Below are 21,772 nucleotides of genomic sequence, written 5' to 3' on the forward strand. Positions count from 1 at the left end.
ATCAAAAACTGCAGTTTGAATGGAAGTCTATGAGGCATTTTTGTCCACGAGGGATGCCAGAGGGAGTATCTGGCACTACATAAAAAATACTAATGCAATCAAATCAATTTTGTCGCTAATCTTTGACATATCCAAGCCTCTAATCACCACCAAAACCCCAGCTCTCTACTATTTATTTTATGGAAAATAATACATTTTTAATGTTTTTTTGGAAGAAATTATGGAATAATTCATACATATAAGATGGCATATAAAGGGTTAAAATTCTGAAAATGAATGAATGTTTGATAGTTTTGAACAAGTCTGAAGTTGTTTAAGAGATTTATGGAAAAAAAATCTGAAAAAAATATTGATGTATTTTTATTTTATAGCAGTTTTAGTGTGCGTGGACGTTTTTGTCCACGAGGGACACCAGAGGGAGTATTTGGCACTACATAAAAAATACTAATGCAATCAAATCAATTTTATTGCTAATCTTTGACATATCCAAGACTCTAATCACCACCAAAATGCCAGCTCCCAACTATTTATTTTATGGGAAAATTTTCATTTTTTGTGTTTTTTTTTAATAAATTATGGAATTATGGAATTATGGACCTTGAATTTATAAACTGGCATATAAAGGGTTAAAATTCTGAAAAAGAATGAATGTTTGATAGTTTTGAACAAGTCTGAAGTTGTTTAAGAGATTCATGAAAAAAAATCTGTTATTTAATAGCAGTTGTTGTGTGCGTGGCCTTTTTTGTCCACGAGGGTGGCGAGAGGGTAATAAATGCACCAATGGAGAATAAAAGACATGTAAGGGTTAATGACAATGGATTTCAAAAATGTTACTAAAAATAAGAGTTTCTGCAAAAATTCATGCCTCAAGCTGTTACACAGTCAAAATGATCAACAAATGAAAAAAAAAAGAAGAGAAAAATGTACAAAAATGCCCGAGGAAGGCACAAGGGTTAAATCACCGTTTTAGGCCAAAAAATAGCCTACAAGTTGGCTTTTTTGCAGTGCATTTAATTATTAGTATGATTATTATGTCCTGTTTTTTGTAATTATTCATTCATTACCATTAACCGCTTATCCGCATTCGGGTCGCGGGGGGCTGGAGCCTATCCCAGCTGACATTGGGCGAGAGGCGGGGTACACCCTGGACAGGTCACCAGACCATCACAGGGCTGACACATAGAGCCAGACAATCACACTCTCATTCACACCTACGGGCAATTTAGAGTCATCAATTAAACCTAAGTGCATGTTTTTGGACTGTGGGGGGAAGCCGGAGTACCCGGGGAGAAAACTGGTGAACCGGCGACCCTCTAGCTGTGAGGCGAGAGTGCTAACCACTACACCACCGTGTAGCCCTATTATGTAATTATCTTATTGTTTAAAGACTTCTTTTTTAGGATTGACATTGTGAGCTTTTTCATGCTTGTCAAGCTATTCAACTGTTGAATATGGTGAGTTGTTACCTAAAATATTGGTTACAGTTGAGAGTTTTGGTTGCATGTAGTTTGAATGATATTACAAAAGCATTTTCTGCTCACCATAACATGCTTGTTTATTTTAGGTTTATTTAATGTTACTACAGTCGGGCTATTCAAACCACAATTGCTCAAAAATAATTATATTTGGGCTTATTTCAACATATCATTGGTTTTCCCAGTGCCTAGATATTTTTACTTATTTAAAGTATTCTAACAAAGAAACATTGTCTTACTGCACTTGCAGATATTTTTACTTGTTTCGACCATGTATTTGCTTAATTCTAGTTATTTATTTCTTATTTTTTGTCAATTTGTTTTTGCAGTGGTGATAATTCAATAATCTGATTATTAATGAATCAGCTGCTGTAGCATTTGTACACAAAGAACTTTCTCACCTCCACACCTGGGTGAACACTCACTGTTTGTTGAATCGTCAGTTTTGATACGTGGAAGCAGCACATCATAATTATAATTACTGATGGAAACAATCAATGTTTTTCGTCGTTGTTGTTGTTTTTTCTAATAGTTAATTGCTCTGCTGCTCTAGGCTACCGTGTTAACATGGTAATATGAGAAAATCAGATTATCCTGGATAAATAATATTTAATAAAAGAAGAAGTCACATTGCAACAACAGAAAAATAATAACGAAACAGGCAGCGGTAAAGTTAACACATCAGCTCCATCTGTCCATCTCTCTGCCTCCTTTCATTTTGTCTTTCATCATTAATTCTATCTCTTCTCCCTTCTGACACTAATCATTGTTCATTAATCAGCCACTTCTATTTCTGGATACTGCTAATTGCAAGGGTTACTAATTAGTTACAAATACATACTGGGGACACTTTTGTGTGTGTGTGTGACTACACATTTGAATCAGTTGCATCCATGCAAAGATCTGTTCAGGATTTCTGTTTGAATGTAAAAGATTTGTGACTCCCCCGCTCCCTCCTCTGCTGCCTGGAAATGATTTCAGTGTAATCGTATTGCTGTAATTGTCTCATGGCGTCAACTTGGTTCTGACGTTGTCGGCACAGATTCAATTTTTTCTTTGTTTGCTGTGTGAAAGCCAACCTGCTCAAGGACAGTGAAAGCAAATATAATAACCTCTCCTGCTGATGCAAAAATACTCCACTGGAGTCCTGCCATGTAAGTAAAAAGGCTTATCACTGTTCTGTCATGAAGACATAATGGAAAACTTTTCCTTGATACTTTATAGTGCTGTCACACTGTGGCTGTGAAAGGACCCGCTGCCCACAGAGTCGGCCACCCGCTGCGCTCAGTGAATGAGGGCATCATAAAGAAGAGGCTGGTATAATAGATCACAGCGGAGAACAGAGATATGTTACTGCTGCCTGTGAACCTCCAAGCTAACTGTCCACTAATGCCACAGCTTCGCCCTCTGTATTACACTTCACAGATGGATGAAATATCGTTTTCATACTTGGTAGACTAAGAAAGTTCTCGGATCAAAGTCAGAGTTGTGACAGGAAACGGACACTCAATTTGCAGCCACAAGCGATGTCCATGTCGCTGAATCCCTCTCTTTTTCTTTCTTGATTGATGTATGCTTTCTTAAAAAGTACACTGTTTATTGTAGAAAGAAACAGTATCATAGGAATCTGAACTCTCTGACTGTCCTTGAGCGGATCATAGGTTATGAAAGTTTCCGTGAGAAAAAATAACCAAAACGAAGCCTAAAAATGTGATATTTCTCTCAAAATCACTATATTCTACATGTGTCATTTAAAAAAAAGTGTTTGCACTAACCAGATCCTGTTAAAAACATTAAATACTCATACATAAATAAATACATTAAATATCCTCAGAGACACTGTGAAGACATGATTGATTCCGGTGAGACGAACGGTCACAATCAAATCAAATCAAATCAAAATTACTTTATTCATCCCCAAGGGGAAATTCAATTCACGTAACAAATATTCACTGAAAATCTGTTTACACAGAGCAGAGAGGAGAGGAAAGGAGAGACTGTTTACACAGAGCAGAGAGGAGAGGAGAGGCTTTTTACACAAAGCACAGAGGAGAGGACAGGAGAGGCTAGAAACATGACAATAGTTCAATACTTATAGCATGATTCCATTTTAATTCAATAAAAAAAATTATCAGGGAAATTAAATTTGCATTTCTTTCTTTTTTTATGATTTCTGTCATTATAACTGTGTTATTCTGCACAAAGACATGTCTGAGTTGTTCACAGTGAGTAAAATGTAAAAAGAGCAACAACAAAAAAACACCCTTAAGTTGCTTGTTAGAGTTAAGAGGTTGAAGAGAAATGTGTAATTTGTTAATATTGGGCTTTATAAACAGAATGACTTGCCTTGACACTCTTAAGAACACAGCTGCACATAAAATGTACATTATAAAAATTTACCTTGACACTGTAGACTGTTAACAACAATCTAAACAAGTGTGTTTACAGCCCCCGTATTTAATATTGCTTCTTTTATATTCACTAGTGTTCACTTGAAACCTAGTAGAGGTCAAAGGTCAGTCAGAAAGCTGAAGTTGTAACAAATAAGCTGGTGTCGCAGACACAAATCAAGGCACAAATCAATTCAGCAATATTTCTGTGCGTCCTGGTTTTTGCAAAAGAAATTACGTTGTGAAGTCATGACCCTGTGAGGAGGTCAAAGGTCGAGATGCTGCAATGGAAATTTTCTCATTCCATCGCATCAGCAGATGGATGAGAGCCATTTATGAATGTAATGGTCACAGCAGCCCTCGAGGGAGACATCCCAATGTGTGTGTGTGTGTGTGGGGAATTATAATGGGAGTCATATTGTGTGCAAGGTGTTTTATTGAACATGCTGTGTGGTGATATTTGCTAGTTGATGCTATTTTAAGTCCAGGTGTTGCTATGTATACATTTTGGGGGGAAAATGTCCCTTTTAGCCTAATTGCTTTGGTTTCATGGCACATTTATTTCAATGTCTCGATCACTGTCAGCAACAGCAGACAACTGTTTTCAGCAAACACACTCTCTAATAGACCCACTGGACCACAGAGCAGTCTGCAAATAGCTGGTGAACATAGTGGATCATTTAGGAGGTAAAGAGGCAAATCATTGTCTCAAGAGGTGGTGGAGACCAAAACAAAGCTAAAAGAAGAAGAGTGCAAGTTGGACCCAACACCAACACGTTCATTTTAAAATGATGAAAAAAAAAGGTTGTTTTGGCAATGACAGCCAAAACCAGAACGGTGAAAATATTGAAGAAACTCTTTAAGAACAATGGACAACAACGAAAGTTCTTAAAACACAGCCTTGTGCAGGATTTTAATGAAAAAGGTAACCAAAATACAGTCAGGAACCCAAATGGAACAGCTCTCTCTAATGTTTAATCCTGCTTATTTTATATTAGAAGGTTTGTGGGCCATTAATTATTTGGGGATTGGCTTTTATGCTCTTAAAATCAGTACACTTTCAGGAGTTTAGGGGAATAACACAATTTATTTTCATGCGTCATCAACCAATCTCAGAATTATCAGAGTTATCTCAGAATCCCACCCTGTATACGTGAGCATGTTACTTCCTGCTACAGCAAAGTTACATGTCAATGTGGATGCAACTACAGAAACTAGATTGTTCTGCTACAACAAAACACTGTTAAATGGCCCTGTGGCCATGAAAAACATTCACAATTTTAAACGCATGGTTAACTTTGTGAATCAGAACTATGTGGTTAGGGTTAAAAGAAAAGATCATGGTTTGAGATAAAATGAGCATGTGATGTAATTATATTATGTGTTATACTTTGCTTCCGTCATAATAATTCGGGCAAGTAATTTTGGTATGTGTGACGACCTTTATGACTGTTTTTAGGGTGAGCTGGTCAGTTATCAGACATTATCAGATGGGATAATACAGTCATGGAAAGAATTATTAGACCACCATTGTTTTCTTTCTTATTTCCTTATTTCCTTCTTATTTATTTTGTTCATTTTAATGCCTGGTACAACTAAAAGGTACATTTTTGGACAAATATAATAACAACAAAAATAACTCATAAGAGTTTCATTTAAGAGCTGATATCTTGTCACAACCCTCTGGCTGTGATCTGACAGCCGCATGAATGAACCGCTGGTGGGCGTGGTCACTGCAACTCCAGCCAACACACCTGCAACTCATCTCATCAGTCCTGCACTCCGGTTCTTCATCCCACAATCAACACTCCTATAAAGACCAGACCGACCTTCCAGTCCCCGCTGGATTGTCGTATCAGCTCGTATGAGACACACCAGCTGATATTGTAATAGACTCTAATTGTATGCCTGTATCTAAAACTTGTTTTTTTCTGCCCTCACCTCAGACCGTCTCGCCCCAGCCTGCACCCAGTCCAGCCCGCCAGCCAGCCAAAACCGAGAGCTCTGGATCCCGAACCCACATCAGAATTCCCAGCAACTCCCACCACGACCTGTTTTTTCCTTGTGAACCTCAAAATAAATTCACCATTTCACTCTGATCTCTGGTCTGCGTTTGAGTTCTGGTCACCAGTCCTGACATATCTAGCCATTTTCCATGGTTTTCCTGATAATGATTTTGGTTATTATCAAGAAAACTTTAAAAAAGTTAGGACAGAGCAATGTTTACCATATGTAGCATCCCCTCTTCTTTTAACAACTGCTTGTAACCTGCTGGAGGTTTGGGAGAGGAATGTTGTCCCATTCTTGTCTGATGCAGGAGTCATTGCCGGATTTTTCTGAAATTTTTCCACAATATTTTTGTCACTGCCTCTGCTAGTTTTTGATTTACTTCTCCAGCCTTTTGTTGCCTTTGTTCCAACTTTTTGGAGATGTGTTGCTGCCATCAAATTTAAAATGGTATATATAATAATAATAATAATAAACATATATGTATGTATATATATATATATATATATATATATATATATATATGTCATTGAACAACAGCCAGGGTCTAGAGCTGGGGTACTCAAATACAAATCTTAAAGGGCCACAAAGATTTTTTTCAATGACTCAATGGTCCACTTATTGAGGTCAGTCAAGCCACATGCCACATTCAAAAGAAAATGTCCTTTTTATTCAAAACAAAAAAAATGTGAACTTAAATAAAACAAATTTCCATTTTGAGATAAATTAATAAAATATTAATTCATGAATAATTCACATATAAAAACTTCCTTTTTGACTCATAATTTCTCACAAACACAAACAACTGAGCCTTATCAGTGGTGTCAGTGGACTCATCCACAGCTAGAGAAATGCACTCTGCAGTTTTTTTCCATCACACAGCTGCTTAACTAGACCACCTGCCAGTACTTCAGTGCGTCTGCTTGCTGTGGAATCTGAGAGGTGGATATGCTTAATTTAATTTTTTAACTTTAATTTCCTCTTTTTGTTTGCCTTCAAACATTGTGTCCATCACTTCATTCATGCATTCTATTATTTCTGCTTTTGAGAATGGCTTCTTCTGTTTACCCAAAACCCAGGCCACTTTAAGTGAGCACTCTGCACTGAAAAAAAAAAAACCTTGGATCAACGTAAAAAAATTGAGGTAATCAATCACACGAAATATTTGACATTGACTCAAAGCAAATAATTTAATTTAGTTTAACCTAAAAAGTTTAACTCCATGCAACCACTTTTTAAAGGTTGGAACAATCTAATTATTTTTAGGTTGGAGCAATCTAATTATTTTAGGTTAGAGCAAACTAATTATTTTAGATTGTCTCAAATAAAAAAGTAACAGTTGTCATTATTTGAAATCTATACTAAATCAAATTTAAAAAAAATTGCTTTCAATACATTTTGATAATGACTACTCAGAACACTTTCCTTTAGAACACATTCATATTTATTGTTCTGTGAGGTCTTTGGATGTATTAACAACATCTGTCAATGGCAAAAATGGTACTCTGACATCACAGATTGTGGTGGGGCAGTGTGTGCAGCAGGATAAAAATATTAACCACTAGTGCAGCATATGGACCATATGTTTAGTTAATCTTAAATAACTAATATGACGTAATGGCTTACACAAACATACTTTGAGCCCACAAATTTGTTACATAGTTCAAATCGTCACTTGATGACATTTCTAGCAATATTGAATTGGGAAGGTTTTTCCTGACAGAACACATTTCACCCTAAAACATCCATAGAATTAAATGTTATTATGACAGCATTGTACACCCGTTTCAAATGTATATGATGATGAACAGACTTTCAGCTGAACAACAGACACAAATCCTGGAACTGCTCCTCAAACAGTGAATAGTGGAACTCCTAAGACACTGAGAGTTTCTGATTCAATGCTGTAAGCTCTACATTTAAATACTAGTAGTAGAGTTAGTTTAGTTTAGACGTAATAGCTTGAACAAAAACTCTGAGCCCACAAAGTTGGTGGGTATTACTCACTTGATGGAATCACCAGTTAGGAACAATGAAATAGGAACATTCTTCTGACAGGAAATCTGGTGTATAAATCTGTGCATACGCTGCAATCAGTCTCTCCAGTTGTCTAGAACACTCGGCCTACTTTGGCCTTTGAGGCTGGTAGTCTCCGAACATGGGCAGCCCCATTTGTAAATGCTGCTGTGAAAATGCAGATATGTAAGTGCAACCTCTTACAAAATGATCCAAAGTCTTGAAAGTCATTTCTAAACATTTTTTGAGAACACTCAGCCTACTTTGGCCTTTGAGGCTGGTAGCCATCGAACTTGGGCAGCCACATTTGTAAATGCTGCTGTGAAAATGCAGCCTTGTAAGTGCAACTTCTTATAGAAAGGATCCAAAGTCTTTGCTGTAGAAACACCATAAAATTGAACCACAAATAGGAAAATAAAATCAAGCAAGTCTGCACAATTCAGCTCTGCCTAATCTGTGCTGTAGAGCTGGGTGCTCAGTCTATTGACTTTTGGGGTCATCCTTTTTCCGTCAAGCTCCATCAGGACCTTTTGCACAAATTCAAAGGTGAACTGCAGCCTTTTCGGATATTGTAGGTTGAGTGTGTATATGAGCCCAAAGACCATGGCAAAAGCTGTTGCAACCGAGGGCAACTTGTTCAGGACCTCTGTTCCTTCGATGACAATCTTAATGTCTTTGGGTGGATGGAGAGGATCCTCTTTCTCAGTGGTAAAGATCGCCATAGTTGTCTGCTCCAGTTCTTCAACCTCATTTTACTGCATAAAAAAAAAGAAAAAGAAAAAACATGCGTTATTGTTTCAGAAATCTCCAGATTTCCTGTTAGATCATAATGTGCCAAGCTCTTATACACTCTAAACTTTCAAAACTTGAAGAGGTGCAAATCAAACAAATATTTCTTACAAGGGGTGTGACGAGATTAAAAGTGACAGGATTTCTCGTCAGGTTAAAAAGCTGTCTCATGAGACTCACGCACTTCACATTTTTATACACGCTGTCACGCCACACATCAATTTTCTCACACAGTGAAAAACAAATGTATAACTGATAACGTGCACTCGCGGAGTGAATCAACTCCGCCCAGTTTATGCAACACCAGCATACAACGTGATTTAAAAACTGAAGCACGGCCTTGCTCCATTTGGGACTGAGAGCTGCACTTCATCAGAGGTGGTGGAGTTAACGTGTGTGGATTTGTGGTGAGATTTCTGCCTGATCAGAAGTGTTTTCTCTAGGGCTGCACGATATTGGAAAAAACTGACCTTGCAATTATTTTTCTATTCTGCGACATATATTGGAATATGGAAAAATCCAGAAAAGTTCAATTGCTCTATTTGAAAATAATTTAGCATCCTAAAATTATTGGGCTGATTTTGTAGAGAAAAATGCATATAAAATAAAAATAAATAAGCTGATGATTTATTTTTAGTCTGAAGATTTTTTTGAGTGCAAATCATCCTTTCTTGAGCCCGATTGTCTCATTAGCAACAAACTGTGTGTAAGAGCCCTTAAATTGGAGTAAAAGTAAAGTAAATTGGTTGTGAAAGTAATATAGTAATGTAACAAGTAATGTAACTAGTTACTTTTATCACCCAGTAATAAGTCATGTAATATTATTACATTTTAAAAAGGAGTAATAAGTAACTAGTAACTTATTACAATTTCTGAGTAACTTGCCCAACACTGATGATGACATTATTCTCGTTATATACTTTTTTTTTTTTCTGGACATATCAGAGAACACAGATCTGTGGGAGAGATTCTGACCATATCTGAAAAGGCAACACAGAGCTGCCTGAGAGCCTTACTGCATTATATGTTATAGTCACCTGCCACCTGAATTGTGTGTTTCCCCATTACATTACACAAAGACATTTCCACCATAAATTGGTACAGAAACATTCACCAGAATGCAGGAGATTAAGTGTTTAATGCTCAAAGTTCATTCAGTAATTCAGCATCAAAGATTTCGTATAAATAGTGTTAAAATCTAATCTTGTGAGCCGAGTTTCTCGTCACACCCCTATTTATTACATATGGCTGTTAGTCTGTGTGAGCGAGTTAGAGCCCTTACCTGGTATTCTTTGATAAGGCAATCAACAGGTTCGCCCAGGTAGATCATCAGAGATTTGAGGATGCATTCTCTTCTGATGGTGATGTCCACAGTCTGAGTAAGAACAGTTACAATTAATTAAAATTAAACAATCAATTCAGCCATGGATCTCACTGATACACAACTTGTTCATAGATACCTCATCTAAAACCTGCAAGGTCCTGGTGGTCTTCTCTTTCACAGCTCCTCCCTTGCTCCTGATGACCTGCAGCAGTTTGGTGGAGTGCTTGTCCAACTGCGCCAAGAACTTTGTCTCCAAGGGAACTGTTGTGATTCTCATGAACTCCGCATTGATCTAAAAAGTAGAGCATACAGACAGAAGTGTAAACGTTTTTAGATGGTGAAATACTTAAACCTAGAAAAACAAAACAGAATCACCAGCACAGTCTAACCAAATTATCACTTACAAAACAAACAAACAAACAAAAAACAACAACACAACAACTCATAAGTAAATCAACAGTTAGGTCTAAAATTTGCTCACATGAATTGAACTGGTCTAAGACAAAGTGCCATGTCTGTGAAACCACTACAGGCTAACAATTAAGTTAGTAAATGAATGGGTGACTAATGCGTCTGGGATGCTTTGCATCTAAAAACCTACCTCTTCCATCTGAAAAAGTGCAGGCCATCTCTCAAAGACATCTTCAATGCTCGGCTTCTTATGCACAATTTCTTGTCTCCGGTATCCAAACGTCTTTGCCATCTTTTCTTTTATTGCTTGTCTGTTGTTTCTTTTCTGTAGTTCTGCCAGCAGGGAAATCCTCTCTTGTTCCAGGCTTTCTGGAGTCTCACCACTAGGCAATTGTGGAAAATGGTTGACCTCAGCACGTCTAGGTCTCTTCAAATTCTTTGCTGGGTAGGCCTCCTCTGGTAGGGATGGGTACCGAATTCGGTACTTTTATAGGTACCGACCGAATTCCGTCGGTACTACCGAGTACCGATTCATGTAAAATCAAACGGTACCATGTTTCGGTACCTAAACGGCGTTAACTTTAAACTGATCATTGATTTCAACCCGTTTTCATTTGACGTCTTTGATTAACAAGCGTGCTGACGATCGCACTATTTTTTTAAATGTATTTACCTCCTCGTCTGGTCCTGTCTGCTCACCGCGGCCGCTAACTGCTGCCCTCTTCCACCGCGGAACAGAGACCAACAGCCGGCTCTAGGTCTTCTAGCCGCCAGCTACTATCTCTCCAATGTCTCTACCCGGGCTTGGCCTTCGTCTGCCTCCAGATTAGACCTTCCTTACTCCGTTTGCTCTCTCCATTCATCCGTAGACTTTTCATTAGCAGCTAGAAGCTAGCTGCTGCATCTCTGGTCCTCCGCTAATACTCCGCTCTTCAACTCAGGAATATTACCTGCCACTTAACTCCAAACTGCCTCGCTGAAATTAAATCCCTCGGACTCCTGCGTCATCCTCGATATGTGCACAGAGCAGCCCGACTCAACTTTGTTTATTCCAACCACATGTACAGCTGTACATCTGTACATGCTATGCCCACAATACTGTCTGACCGGTGCTGCGCCGCACAGCTACGACGTCATCACAACAAATCACACGAGCACTTGCAACTTTTTTTTTTTCTCCTCCGTGCCACCTGAGAGCTCCTCTGCATTCTTTGATAACGCTGCAACCTTCATGTTACAAAATGTACGTTCACTCAACAATAAAGCACTGCTCATCCTGGATTTTATATTGTTTTGATATATTTTTTAAAGTTTATATTTTGAGAAATAAATATGTTACGCAAAAGTACCGAAAATTGGTACCGTTGAGTACCGGTACCGATTCCCAGGTACCGGGTATCGGTACCGTATCGATTCAAATGTGAAAGGTACCCATCCCTATCCTCTGGAGACTTAGATTTCAGAGAATTCACAGTGAGCTCTGCAGATGTTCCGTGTGCCCTAAGTAGAGTCCGGTAGTTGGCCATTTTTACCTTGAGCCTTTGTTTCCATCCATAGCTCTCATTGAAAGATCCTGGTTATCTCAGGCAGGGGTGCTTCCTTGTCAGTGCCTCAGCAACATCACTAAAGTCAGCATCTGTAGGGTATGCTTTGTATGTGTAGACTTTTTCAGCCAGTTTCTCCAGTATGTCTGACAGCATTTTTGAGCAGGGTGTCAGCCTAGATTGGCTTCTTGTGTACTCCTCATTTCCCCTCTGTAGTTGACATTCTGTGTCATAGGAGAAAAGTGGGATTGGGAACACTTTTGGCCACTGCTGTGTTCTTAATGTGTCTGGGGAACTGCTGCTAAGAAGTATGGTGTCATCTGTGTGTGCAGATCCTGAGGAGGACTCTTCACTGTCTGGATAGTGAAGAGTGGGATCAACTTGGTACAAGGTAACAGTTGTGGTATCAGGGTCTAATTGGATGACTTTGATAACTGAGAGATCCTTAAGTACAGTTGGAGAGGTCAGATTTACAAATATGTTCCCAAAATCAGTGTCCTTGTATTGCAGCCTTATGTGTCCTCCTAATCCACATGCATTCTTGACCTCTTCGATGAGCTCTTCCAGTGAGTTGGGAATCCCATTGCGTAGCTCCAGTCTTACACTGTTGTCTTCGTTCAAGATGATCAGCAATCGAACCGTTGCAATATCTGCCATGGTAGCCTGAGTAAGAGACAGGGGGAGGGGGGGACAGAGACATGGCAAGAAGGAATGAGTGACACAGCTTTAAACTTAATAGCCGATGGTCTGAGCTGACAGGAATAACCTGCATGAATTTAATTTTTCTCACTGTAAGAACCCCTGTGCATCACTTTAAAAAAAAGTTGCTTTGATGTCCTGAGGAGACACTAAGTTAATATTTTTACCCAACTTCAGTCCTGACTACTACTTAATATTTTCAAAATCTTAAAACTTTAAATGCTAGTTCGTTCAAATAAATAATGATACAAAAACTGTATTATAATTGTCTGTATGTAAAATAACAGAATTCGTGATTTTATGTTACAATGACTGTAAGACCAAAATAAATTGTTTTAATGTGTTACAACGGGGACATCAAAATATTAAAAGGCAAAAAATGTCCCTAGTGAGGCACAAGGGTTAGGACAGTTACATGCAAAAGTCATACAACCAATCGTTCAATAAATTCTGACCTTAAACATGTATGTATCTTTTGAGAGTAATCAGCCGCATCCCCCCAACTGTGTAGTCAGCCAATGGATATGGATCTGTCAGTTCGTCTGGGCCAAGAAGTTCCACCTCTTTCGTAGGACACATTTTCAGTTCATAGGCTCTGTAATGTTCCCTGTACCACGCACTCAGCTTTCTGACAATGAAAAGCAGCTTATCCTGTACAACAATCATCTGGATTATTTCAGTAAATTCTGGCAGCCCTGCCAATGAGCCATGTGCAAGGATCATTCCATTCCGGTAGTTAAGGCCACTATACGTTGCATTTTTAGCCAAGCACACACCATCCAAGTCTGGGTGCCTCTGTTTAATAGCAAATGCAATGTCCTCTTTCAAAACTTCTATAGGAAGAGTTGAAACATTTGCTACCTCCAGGGGGGATTTAGGAAAGCTGCACATGTAAAGATGATGTGCCATGAGAAACTGATGTCTTTCTGCTAAGGATAGGAGCACATTTTTGAAGCACGTTGTATGCCGCACAACTCTTTTGAAGAAGCTGTGCTTCGATTCGAAACGCATGGTCCATAGTGCAACTAACGGTCCAAACTCATAGATTAACTGAGGATAATGCTCCAGGAAATGGTGTTTAGGCAGAAGATTTGTCTCCGGGAAAAGCTCTTTAAATCTAACTCTGTGCTCAGAGATCTTAAAGTTAAAATATCCAATTGATTCTTTAGTTTGAACTGGAGAAACAACAAGGTCCACAATGTCCTTTAAATCAGCAAGGAGATGCCAGGCTGGTTCTTCAGAGGGAACTTTCTGTCCAAGTAGTAGTGGAAGAAATCTTAATAAACTCCAGTTTTCATGTGCGTTTCCACCAATTGTTCTCCTGGATGAATAGGTCAGTGGAACAGGATGGGGGCGATTTGTTTTATCAGTCCATTTATAGTCTTCTATAATCTTCTATTGCCTTGTTCAAAGTGGCCAAAGCAAAATACTTTTTGGAAATGAATACAGTCAGACAGAGAGCTATTTCAACAGGAACTATACCCTCAAATAAATCATGGGCAATGTCTGGAAGAAAACCAGTTGTAACATTGAAATGGGACAGTTTTTCTGACAGAACACATTTCCTCCTAACACCGTAACAGTTGATCAAAGAATTTTCCTCAAGGGTTTTAAGATGACTTGCGTGAATCTCTTCAGTTCTCTGGGAGAAACCTCCAGCTCCAACGTCCTTGGTCTGAAAATCTAACTTCTCTGCCGTACAAAATCTGCAAACATATCTGCCAGAAAAACTTTCTACAAAACCAGCAATACTGTGTGCTCCAAGGTTATCGGCAACAACACACTGCACTGTGCCCTTCAAAGTTTTCCCCAACTTACTCACAAAAACCCCATGTTGTTCTAATGTTATGAGATCACTAATCAAAGGCTCTAAAACTTTGTCGTAACCATAAACCTTGACATCATTGCCATTGATCAATGCAGCCAAATGGATAGAGGACAACAAGGACTGAAAACCAGGTGGCAGATTGCCTAAAATCCAATACAAGGCACATATTTTGTGTTTTTTACGTGATGTACCAAGGGGATTGCATATTTCAAAATCATCAACATACAAAATCAAAGAAATTGCACACTCTTTTGAGAGAATAGCGTTTCTTTTACAGATAAGTCCATCCCAAAAAGATCTGTATACCTGCCTATCACTATCCCCTGGTTGATGTTTTTCTTTCAAATTTGTAGCCTTATTTAGTATAGTTTCACAATTTAGAAGTTGCTGCAAGGATTTTAGTAAAGGCACATACTGAAAAGACCTACTATTCTTTCGGTCTAACACATATTCAACTGGTTGCACAACACTGAAGTTTTTTCTATAGTATGTCTTCCGTTTCCATGTGGTTGACAGTGGACCATGGTTTCCTATTGCGGCTTGAATTGGATTTGAAGTGCAAAGTACAGTGGCCAACTCTTTTACAACTGATTCATCAACTTGGCAATTGTGATCTTGTAAGAATTGGATTATAGTCTTTTGGGTGGCCGGCACAGAGACAGTACCAATTAAATATATCAGCTCTTCAAGTAGTTCATTCACAGCTGCACTTGGCACCAGAAAAGCATTTTCTAACTTAAGTAAGACTGAAGCTAATTTTAGTTCAATAACATTTGTCAAATCCGTTGATTCTTCATCAGGAAGTTCTTCAGATAATAAATCATCATCTAACTCGGTAGTGCCTCTGTCAAATGATTCTACAAAAGCAGGACTATCAACAGGTCCATCAACAGGTCCATCAACAATTCCAGGCTTTAAATCATTAATTGTATGGGGGGTATGTTTTCTCCATTTGTGAGTATTGAAAGCTCCATATAGATTGGTTTTGTATGAGCAACCAGCAAACATACAACTGACAGATTCATGATTTTTCAAATGTTTCCCAATGTGTCGAAAATAGTCTGTCTCAGTAGAAAGTAGGTTGTGGTCGCAAATGTGGCACTTGAAGAATTGTGAAAAGCTATCTTTCTGTGAGGACTGTTGAGCAGGATGGGATTTGCTTAGATGGGTCAGTAGAGCTTTCCATGTCTTGCATGTGCATGGGCAATTCTCATAAGTACATGGGTAAGCATGGCCCCGTCCATAATGCCGATGATCAAGTTTATAGTGTTTCAGAAGTTCAGATCTTCTTGAAAATGAACTGTCACAGTCTTTACATTTCCACATGCACGGATAACTGAGGAAACATGATACAAAAGATACCTTTAGTTAACTGAGTAGACCGCACACCTATTTTTTAAATTTACATTTAGTTTTACTTAGTAGATCCGGTAGACAATTTCCCAGATAAGAGAAGGCCTAATTATCAAAAATAACATTGTACATAGGACTTACCAGAAGCAATGATCACTGGCAGGAGTTTCCAAATAGGTTGCACAGCAGGAACACAACTGATTGGTGGCTGCTTCCCTGAAGTTGAAAGAGAATACATTATTTAGTTTTTAAGTTAGCCATCAAAGTCTGTTAGCTACTAACATGATGCACAAATTACCCAACTTTTAACATAAATAGATATACTTTACTTGATGATTTTAGGGAAGCTGGCTAACATTTTGTTACTTTTCTACCACATGTAAATGCTGTTAACAGTGTAGCAAAGTAACATTACCGGAAAGAATTAACGTTAGCTGGGCCTTGTAATATTATGGCTGATAAATACTGAACACAAGATAATTAGGAGGGTAGATAAAAGATCACAGCTGCCCTAATGCTATTGACAGCAGAAATAACCATCACTCAAGTTTGCAGCCTGAACCTGGCGATTAACTAATGTTACCACATGTCAAGTGTCAAAAACGCAACAAACAAAAAAAAAATTGGAGCATTATTAACCTTCTTCCTGACAAGCTAGCATGTCATGGTTGGTACTAACTGATGCCTAACAGTGTTTCCCACAGACCAGGTAGCAATGTGTGGTGCTCCATGACACCGGTGGGTGAATCGAGTGTCACAGTGTGGTGGAGTCAGTCATCGGGTGGATGCAGCGGGCGGTGTTCAACACTTTCTGAAGCTGCCACATGAAAAAAACTGTTTCTATTGTTTTTCAGAGTCACCTGCTGAGACACTATAAAGCTACAGCATTTCAGCTCAATCTTACTTCTTTAAAAGTAAGTTATTTAAGAGAAGACAACTAAAAACATTTTTACCAGAACCCTGCCTGGTTTCATTCCTCACCCCAACTAGTTCAATCTTTAGATTATGTGACAGGAATGATTTGCACAAAACAACTTCAATTGGAGGTTTTTATTTCAAATAATTAACTTAAGACCTACCTCAACCAATAACCTGTTCTAACTGTTTTGGTAAAATAATGTAAAAAATAAAATATATTAACACAAATAAAACAAAGAAAATAAAGAAACTACCTAAGGAACAAAGCCTGATTCAGATTCTGTAGCCTATTTAGTGCACAGCTTCATGTCCTATCAGAACACCTAATTTTTCTTGGCTTCCTGAAAAACAACTCAAGAGCTCTTCATAAGGGACCTCCTTGGATTCAGGCCCATTTATGGATTGTCTTGCTTGAGAAACAGCAAAAAAACAGCCACAGACAAATCAGAATTAAAATAGGCTACTTTCCCCACTCGTTTTTTTTAAAATTTAAAGTCTAAACTTCTCTGTTTCCACCTCACCTGTTGTTTCAGCAGCTGCCTGTCTTACAGGAGCATTTTGTCTGCTGTCCTCCTCTATTTCTCCCTGAGCACCACTGTTTGATGCCTATACAACATTCAGATAAATTAACGTTTACGAGCCATTTGACTGTTCAACTTTGTTTCAGACTGATACCTCCTCATGCTGCTCCTTGTCCTCTTGACGAGTCCGTTTTTGCCGTGAAAAAAAACTTTCAATACTCATCTGGATTAAAGCAGGAAACATTCAGAAAAACGACTGATAACTACAACAATAATAATATTCATAATAACTTAAAAAATGTGGTCTATTCTTTTTGATTTGACTGTGGGCATAGTAGTCTACTCTATCCCCTCAAATATTAGGGCTGTAAAGTCCTAAATGTTTTAAATATATCACTTTATGATCATTTTAAACCTTTTTAGGTGAGAAAGTAGCCGTTTAGATCCCCAGTGCGTCGTTAATTTGTCTAAATACCAGCTGTTTACAATTTTGTTCGGACGAATTCGGCTCTACTCAAGTTAGCCGTCGTGAGCAACGCACTTCCGGTTACATCCACAAAAATAAAACGCCCGTTGCCCTTTATAACGTTAGAATTTGTGCTTTTACTTTGAAAACAGGAAGCGAACCTACCCTCGATGTAGCTAGCTTGAAGCAGCCGCTTTGACTGCTCTCGTCCCGTTAACGGCATTTAAGGAAACCATTCAATAAACCTTAACGTTACCGGAGAGTGTTGGCAGCTCTGAGACCGGCCCGGTTCATTGTAAAACATTTATTTATTGATGTGAATGTGGTGTTTTCTGTGTGTTGGCTAACGTTGCAGACGTTACAGTTTTTTAATCCCCTAGAGAGGAAAAAAAAATAGAATCATTTTGTGGCGGTCGGTCTCTATTCTGTGGCGGTGCGCCACAGAATGGTCTATGTGTGAGAAACACTGCCTAATGTCGTGTAGTTTCATATGATACTGCTACTATCACTAGCTTTAAAACAGAGCCAGCCAGTAATGTTGGCATCATTTGCTTGGCTCTTCGCGCCACTAAACACTAAGCGGAGCAAAAGCATTTTAAGTCATGAACATAACATTAGCTGTAACATAAACTAACTTACATGTGGTAACTTTAACTACCGTCAATGTCGCCACAAAATAACATTACAATTAGAAATGATAGCTTGCATTTCTTAGTCAGCTAGCGAACTGTGATAACATAACTCACCCACGACCAGAGGGCGGCTAACGTAAGTTAGCGTTATAGTTTAATGAAGAATGCTAACATTAGCGCTAGCTCAACGTTATAACTTATAAATTATCAAGCGGGAGTGCGGAAATTACGGCCAGAGTCAAAGCCAGTCAGCTATACTCGGAAAAAAAAATGTTAACGGTGGACAAAGTTTAATGTTTTTACCTTACCGTATCAATGTTGCTCGTTGTCGCTTCTGTGTCGCAGCTTGGCTCGAGGGGTCTGTGTGAATGTGCAGTCGTTGTCGCTGCCGCCCACTTATTTGGATGTAACGGGTCAAAGAGCGGGATCTCAAACTCAACAATGCGCATGTGCAAATCATGCTTAATCTAATAAAATTTCTTTGATCAAATGAATAAATTCAGTTAAATGTTTTGCTGCCAATTTATATCGTATCCAAATAAAAAAAATAGTTTCAACCATAAACATAAAGTAGAACATTTAAATGTTTAAATGAAAAAAACAATAATTTTCAGCTATTAGAGTGTGAAAGTACACATTAAACGAACAACAGCAATGTTAGACTTTTTTCAGTGTGTTGCTTTTTGTTGTTGTCATAGAAGTGACAAGAGCAAGTGCAGCTTGAAATGACGATTTCAGTGCATTTATTAGGGCCACAGGGCAATCGCACCGAGCACTATTGTTATACTTTGGATTTTTTCTTCTTCCTCTTCCGGACACAATTTCGTCCCGCTACTCTTCGAGTTGCAGGGGACAAATTATCTATCAAAACGTGTGGTTTGATCAGGATCGGTGTGCTATTACGTTTCTCTACGGAATATGAATTTTTTGCGAAATCTGCCCAAAATTTTGCATTGAAGTGAATGGGATTGCCGAAAAAAAATGAGTGAGAAAGAACAATAATTGGAGATTTTCAAACATCTGCTTCTCCGGCATAATTTCACCTAGAGACTCCATTTAAACTTTAAACAGTAGACACAAGTCTTGTGTATTGGTGTATTAATCCACGTTTCGATAGGTCATATAGTTTTTTATCAATCCCTGTTCAATGACCATGATCATTTTTGGAGAAATTCTGAGATTATAATGGGTGTGTATTGCATGGAATGTTCATGTCACAGTGTGTGCCATCATCGCGTGTGTAGAGGGAGAGGTAAAACTGTCAAAAAATAAATTTGAAAACTGCGCTCCAGGCCGCAAATTCCACACACAATAATTTATACATAGAAATGTAGGAAAATGTGTCTTCTCACTCACAATCCTCTGGTAAAGCTGTCAGAGTTATAGTTTGGGCGTAGGACGCACAGATGCGCCACCAACACGCACCAACAGTCTCATTGGCTCCCACATTAAAAAGGCAGGAACATTTCTGTAGAAAAGTATATTTAACAGTTTTTCATAGCTCTTACAAAGCTATTTCTTAATTTTTCTTCACAAAAAACATATGTAGCTGTTCAGGAAGAACTCAGGACGCTCAAAGTGAAGTCGGATCAATGATAGGTATTATGGTTTTGCCAAAAATGCTTTCTGTTCGAGGCCAGAAATTCCAGTCTGTCCACATCTGGCTGCTGTCACTGTGTCGAAACATTCTACAGCTGCAGTTAATTCTGTTGATTGTTCTGCTCTGATTGCCTTTGATCCTTTGATGTGTTTACAGTTACAGATACACACACACACATGTAACTTTACGTGATTTTAGTTACACACACACACAAATGAGCGCGTAAGCGCGCACACTCCTCCAGATATACATGTTTACACACACACATTTTGAGGTTAAAGGGCATAGGTTGCTGTATAAATAAATATTTGAAAAGGAATGCTTGTTGTAGGTGTGCTCCTTGTATATAATATAGTATTATAACATTACTAGTATTGATTGTTTGAAATCTCTGAAGAATCTCATCATAGTGTACACACACACAGTAGCCCCCGTGGCCCTTTCAGAATTTCCCCAGAGGAAATTTTCTAGTTTTTGTTGTTCTTACCTCTGAATTTCGAGGGAATGTCTTCAAAATCCCAATGCCTTGTCTGCATAAATCCGTTTTAGCTATAGCTATAGTCTCTTGGCATATTAAGCACATGGGTCTTGTGCTGGTTGAAGGGAGAATGAATGCAAATTTTAATCCATTCTTCTTTGAATTGCTTATTTTCACTGTCCACCTTTATTTTAGTAGATAACTTGGAACACGCCATTTAAGTACAATTTTTCTTTTTTTTTCATGCAAACGAGGCTCCTACTGCTGGCAAAGTGTCCATATGCGAATTGCTTCAAAAACGAAAGTGAAAGTTAAAAATTGCGCTCGCAGCACGACCCAGTAACAGGCTGTCTGTGTACCGTTGGCAGACAAGTCCCAATGTACATGTACTGACCCAACCAAAACCCATAGTGAAGAAATAACAGTTCGGGGGCCACAAATAGGTTGCCGGCGGGGGCCACCTATCGAGGACCGCTGGGTCTAGAGTCACGGTGAAGCAAGATTTGGGTTGAATCACGTTCAGTAGAAAAGCATTATCTGCAGGTCTTTTGTATGAAAGTGATTGAAGTGAGACCCGAGCTAACCGATGCTCAACTAACTCTTTGTTCTGCTCTGCTAATGGACATGCTTCTGCAGCTCTTCAGCCTGAAATCACATCATTATGCCCCTTGAAGTTGATCATTAGGATCATAAATTAGGGAGCAGTAAGTCAAGTCCGTTTCTCAGGCTTCAAAGCAGAAACAGTCCGCTCTAATGAAACTCCCCACATGTTCACGTTGTTACAAGAGAATCGAGAAAAACCAACATGAGGCAGCAGAGTTTAAGGATGTTTGGATGAAACGCTGCAACCAGATGTCAAGGAAAGAGGGAATCTATCTGTTCTATTTTAGAAAAGTATTCATTAAGAAGAAGCTCAAAGCCAGCACTTTGGTTAAAAGCACAGGTAGAGGCAGATGAACAGTAAAGTGGGCAGTGTAAGAGCGCTAGAGAGAGCCAAGGGTGCACAGAAAGGATCTGAGTGAAGAGGAGACAAAAGTTCTCACAGGGACGAGAAGAAGCAGGTAAAAACAGTCGAGAGGAAGTAAAAATGGAAGAGGAGAAGGGATCAGAAGTGTGTGTGTGTGAGTGTGTGCAGTGGGGGAGAGGAGAGGTTAAAAAAGACAGAGAGGACAGAAAAAGAGAGAGATGGTGAAGAAGATAAAAGAGGGGAGGCAGTTTAATCGCCGCGAGGGCTTCTGCTCGTCCTCATAGGTGACACACTGAAATAAAGGAGAGGCACTTTCGTATTAACAGAGCTTTTTAAATTCATTTTGAAGGACGT

This window comes from Centropristis striata, chromosome 5 (assembly GCF_030273125.1).
Source record: "Centropristis striata isolate RG_2023a ecotype Rhode Island chromosome 5, C.striata_1.0, whole genome shotgun sequence".
Taxonomy (NCBI): domain Eukaryota; kingdom Metazoa; phylum Chordata; class Actinopteri; order Perciformes; family Serranidae; genus Centropristis; species Centropristis striata.